Source organism: Arvicanthis niloticus, chromosome 7, assembly GCF_011762505.2.
Source record: "Arvicanthis niloticus isolate mArvNil1 chromosome 7, mArvNil1.pat.X, whole genome shotgun sequence".
Classification (NCBI taxonomy): Eukaryota; Metazoa; Chordata; class Mammalia; order Rodentia; family Muridae; genus Arvicanthis; species Arvicanthis niloticus.
The window spans coordinates 78,353,790-78,359,522 of NC_047664.1; the positions used below are offsets into that span (position 1 = coordinate 78,353,790).

The following is a 5,733-nucleotide window of genomic DNA, read 5'->3' on the forward strand; positions in this document are numbered from 1 at the left end:
AAGAACATGTGTTCTGGCTAAGGTGGGACACTCATCTTCATTTGGGAGGGGTTGGGCAGTGACAATGAGAGACAGCAGGAGGGAGGAAAGATGTCTTGCTTTGATGGCGTGATAAATTCCCTGCGTGCCTTACAATGATCTAGTTGCAACCAAACTATCAGCTTTTCACCCCTAAGACAATCACCTGAGGTAATTATAAACAGAAAAGGTTGTTTGAGTTTGTGGATATAGACCTTCCATGATTAAGCAAATCTATTGTTTTTAGGCCTCTGGTCTTGGGGTGTGTGTGGGTTAGATTGCAGTGGTGACAGGGGACTCGATGGAACACTTTATCATAAGGAAGCCAAAGAGGAAGGGAAGGGGGGCGGGACTCTATTGTGCCATTTCAGGACCTGTAATGACCTAAAGACAGCTCACTACATTCTACTTCTAAAGGTTCTATAAACCACCCCAGATACTAACAGCCCCTTTTACAGGAGACACTCAAGATCAGACCCACAGCACACACATCTTTGTCCTCTTAAGAAATAAGCAGAACTGTATTTCTGCTTTAAATTCTCACTTCTAGACATGCCTTTCAGCATCCAACAGTGATGTTCTTCTAAATCTCATTTACATCTGTAAAACTTTAGAGTTTCTTGCCCATGAATCCCCAAAGATGGTGCTGCCCTAGTCTTAAGGAAACAAATATCCCAGCACTGAGAAAGTAGCTCAAGTTTCATGCTAGGAGAGTAGTCAACACCACTGCCATCCCGAAACAGGTATATGGAATAATTACAATAATAGTGAAAATGGCTGATGGTTACTTAGAGATACTGACGGTAAGAAAGTCAATGAAATGTAAATCATTGAAGGCCAGCCTAAAACTGAGAAAGAGATGGCTTCATGGCCATCCATGTTCCCACTTCTCTGAGAGAAACAGGCTTTATTGATTTATTTTTTTTTTAATTTTTTTCCGGTTCTTTATGAGTTTCCCATCACTCACCCAAATCCCACTCATCTCCCCCTCCCCTTACATCCACTCTCCACCCTTGCAACTTCCCCTTCAATAGAGAAAAAAAAATCTTTTGTGGAAGTTGTAGTCTGTCACAGTGTGTTCCATAGTGTACCTTTGACCACCTTTCTTTGCTTATAAATGTTCACTTCAATGAGGCTTCTGGCTTTTGCTACTCTATTGACACTAGAACCTCATGTGGACTCCCCTAGGAAGTCCTGTTGTTGCCCTGGGTCATGCACATCCTCTAGGTTTGGATCTGTAGGACTGGCCCCTTCATGTCCTCCAGCAGTTCATGACGGAGTAGATGTTGCTGTGGGACAATTCAAAGCCCTGGATCTGGGCCTGAGAGGTATCTGAGCTGGTCAGCCTGCTAGCTCACTCACTCTCATGTCCTCCGGGCAAGCTCACCAGAATCATCCTCCCATCCCGGCTCTACCCTGATTCCCAATCAAGGTGCATGGCCCACTCTCATGAGTGCTGCAGATGGTGAGGGACTTGGCCAGTTCTCCCACTTTTATGACCCAGGGGCCAGCTATCCAGCTTGCCATAAATGGAGAGGTATAAGGGAGGGAAAGAGGCCATCTCTCTCATTCATTCCACTGTCCAGCAGACAAGAGGCAGGACTGGCTCTCTGACGCTTATGCCCTTGTGTGTGGCTAACTCACCCACAACCACCACAGCCAGGGTCAGTCAACTCTACTGTACTTGCTGCCCAGGTGTGGTGCAGAGCGTCCTCTCCTGTTCTCATGACTTCAGGACCAGTCTCCTGCCTTCTACAGGTAGTGAGGGGTGAATGTGGAGAAAGGATATCTCTCTGTCCATGCCACTGCGTGAGAGATGAATAGTAGGGCCAGGTCTCCCATGCTCATATATTCTGGGGCTGGGCTATTTGCAATCCCTACAATGTGTGTTCCACTCTCCCTAGAACTGCAGCCGGCTAGGGGTGGAGTCAGCTCTCCTGCTTTCATGTCTCTAAGGCCAGAGCTTCCATGATGCCCAGGTGAGGGGTGGGGCCAGTTCTGCACAGCCCTCACACATCAACATGTCCCTGAGCAGCAGCTCAGATCAGGGATGTCCACCTAGCCTTTGGTGGCAATAGACTTGTGTGGCTGCAGGGCCATAGACACAGATGTGGCCCCTGCCACCACAGGCTAGAACCTGACTATGATCCTAGGTGGCATCATTGGCTAGTTACATCAGGCTATTCCTCAATACACTCCACTCCTACCTCTCTTCATTGTGTCCACAATATTCTGCTTTGCTTTCTCTTCTATTTCTCCACCAGTTACTTGCTTCTCATAGTGACATCCAGGGTCTCTGAGTGTCTGGGGTTATCACAAAAGTGGTCCTGGGTGTGCTATACCCTACTTGTGCATTACAGTGCTGGGCAGAGGTCATCTCGATCATGCTCTGTCCCCTCAGGCCTGCTTGGCACACAACTGGTGGTTATCTCAGGGTAGCTCCCTGTCCAGGTCCCATGGTCCTGGTGGCCATCATGAACTTGCTCCTTACCCAGCCTGCCAAAGAGGCCCCATGCAAAGGTCATCTGTCTAAGACTCAACCTTCTAGGTCCCTCAGTCCCAGACTGGGTTTTTCTAGTCTCCTGCTTGCTCCAGGTCCTGGGAGCCATGTGGGCCTGCTTGGTACAGACTGGTAGTCATTTCAGGCTTGTTTTTTTGAGGGAATGCTAGGCTACTGATCATTCAGATGTTCATAAGTCAGAACACTGAGCCTTGACACAGCCCATCTCCCCTCTGCTACCTCCTGATGCACATGTGACAGAACAACCACACCGGCAATACTTCTAGGGACAGGGAGTAACAGATGGTGATTGTTTCCTCTGAGCAGAGCAAGACCAAGAGTGTTCATCAAAGCAATGAGCCATAGGCACAGTGTGTTGTGAATGTAGGCAAGGTTTTCATGGCTGTGTGTCCCATGTGTGGAACAGGGAAGGCAGTAGAAAATAGACTATCTGGATATCATTGACATTATTTCCTCCAAAGTAGAAGCTGAGAATTTTCTACTGAGAACAGGTGAACTCAGGGATTGGAAAAGTGTGATTGTTATTCTCAGGAGAATGTGAATAATCCAACGTGGCTTCAGAGGCAGCCAACGAAGTTCTGTAGATTAGAGGACTTGGTTTTACACCCCTCCACTGACATGGTGAGAAACTGCCCATCATTGTTAAGGATGGTGAGTCCTCTAGCTCTGTGACTTTAACTCCAGGTGTGTGTGTGACACATAACAGCTAGAGCACTGGCTCATACCAAAAGCCACCGTGAAAGCTATGCCATTACATGACACAAGGCTTCAAGGGGACCCAATATCACCTGTCATGGGAAAACTGGAGGATGATCTTCCAGGCTTCTGAAAATTCTCACTAACTCTGAGAAGCAAGATAAAAGACCGGGGTGGTTAACACTTCTCAATGAGCCTGAGAAGGTTCCATCTGAGTCCTTTTTTGTTTTTCCTGTTCCTTTAGTTGTCCTACGAGGAGTGGCAAGGTGTCATTCTACACATGTCAGAGAACGGGAGGATGATTGAACCAGAATTGACACATTTTCCTTTCCCACTTTAATTTTGTTGCGATCTCTCTTTTGGAAAGATTTTTCCATGAAAAGACTTTTGTATGTACTTTATCTGTTCACAGTTTCAGCGGCTTGTCTGCATCTCTATTCTGAATCAACTATTACCCTTTAGAAGCTTTTCATGTCATGTATATAAAAAAAGAAACCTCTCTTCTCCTTTCCACAGCCATAAAAAGAATAGAAATAGCTAGTGCTATTCAGTGAGGAGTTGGTATCATTATCTCGGCAATCGGAAATCCTCTTGATATAGAAGGATTTCTTCTGAAATGATATAAAAATGAGAGTATTTAAGCAAAGAATACCATTGTCATAAGTATTTCATCCAGAAGAGAATTTGGCCCTTTAATTTCCCACTTCTCATCTCCCTGAAATGCTAAGTGGGGAAAGTTTGGTGTCAATACTTACAGAAGCAAATCTTTGCTGTCAGAGTCGCGTGATCTTGCGTGGAATATGGCAAGCAGAGATTTGAGAGTCTTGAGTTCTGTCAAACTCAACAACTGCCTGACCCTGACTATCCCACCTACCCTCTCCGAGCCTCAAGTTCCCTGTCTACAAAGTTGAATTCATAACTTCCATTATTTTATATTGAAAATAAGCCATTGTCTGTGTTAACATAACTAAACTAAATGCGGGCAAAGGAACATTGAATTGCTGTTCGGAAGAGAGCAGGCAAAACTAATAAAAAGAATAGAACAAGGCTTCTGAGTTACACATGAAGAAAAGATGCTCCTCTCTGTCTTCTCAACAGCTACAGGAAAGGGTTGTTTTAGTTGCTGGAGTGGTGCTGAGCACAGTATCTGTGTATAGAGACAAGTCTCTCAATCAAAGAGAAAGGCAAACAAAAGAAGAACTATAGAGGGATAATTTGGGGATTAAAGATTTTCTGAGGCAGTAGAACTACTCAGGACTTGAAATGTGTAAATTGTACCAGGTGAATTATGGGCTAGAAGGACACAGCTGTGGAAAGAAGAAGGGAGTGGACGAAGAATGTCTGGGAATCCATGGATTTAGGAAGGTCTGACCACCGTCCTGAAACGTCTGGCACTGGGCTGTATCTTCAGTGATTTTGGGAAGTCAGTTTATGTCTATTATGCTTTCGTATTTTAAATGACAACTCGTGAGACTTCCTTTCCAGTGTGGAGGAAAAGACACGTGCTATGTTCACTTGTTGGTGGCTCCAAATATTAGTGATGCCTTGTAGGAAGCATCCAGGACTGGTACAGATCGCAAAGAAGTGTTTGGTTATGGTTAGAGGAAAGAGGATGGATATAGACTTTCTATCTTTCCGGTCCCAAGCTCTTGGTTTCCAGTGAATTTCTTCACACTGTTTTCAGGCTAAAATTAAATTTGGCTGCTTTGACTAACAAATCACTCACAAGAAGCTCATCTGATGTGAGCGAAGATATTTCAAAGCTTTAAAACATACAACTCATTTCTACAGTGACACTCCTATATGCACATTTGGTGCCCTATTGCAGATTCTAGGCAACATAAACTTTGCACAGCTGACATTTTCTGACTCAACTCTCGCTATAATTGAAATTACTTTATTAAACAAGCTTGAATCATTTCAATTACTCCGTGGCCTGGAGTGCTGGTGGCGTACATGATGACTCCATGCTGATTAAATTAGAGCTCATACACCCCAGAAAGATGTGCATCCCAGAAAATGGCTTTCTCTTTCTTCAATATGAAAACTCTCTCTAATTCATATTCACTGGATAGATCCCTTTGGGTTGTATATTAATATTCATAAGATAAACCACACAGCTAAAGCAGAAGATTAAAGTCAAGTCTCTTAATAAAAAAGCAAGAGTAATGACTACAGTAAAATCTCCAAAAATGCCATTATCCCCCTGAAGAGTGAACACTACTACTGTACATGTGTTGGAGCTGAGCAGGAGAACAATAAAAAAATGAATTACTGCAGCGATTTGGATTTTAGAATCCGCTAGAGAGGAATGAGCAAATACAAACACTTAGACTGGTAGGAAAGCAGCTTCAGGATGGGACGTTTGTACAGAGCGGTTATGTAAGAGTGGTATTCACTGTTCTCTCTGTTTCAGTGAGGCAGTTGTACTTAGCAGATAAGACAAATGAATTGATTCCATAAAACAATCTCTATGACTTTTTCTCTTGGATTTGGCT

The 5,733-nt window shown here is 44.1% G+C and overlaps 1 non-coding gene across 1 annotated transcript; it reads right to left on the bottom strand.

Moving 5' to 3' along the window:
* Nucleotides 1-2,680: 2,680 nt before the first annotated feature.
* Nucleotides 2,681-2,812, bottom strand: LOC117713207 (small nucleolar RNA SNORA17). The gene has a single exon (XR_004607386.1). It is a non-coding gene; the product is annotated as a small nucleolar RNA SNORA17 (small nucleolar RNA).
* Nucleotides 2,813-5,733: the final 2,921 nt, after the last annotated feature.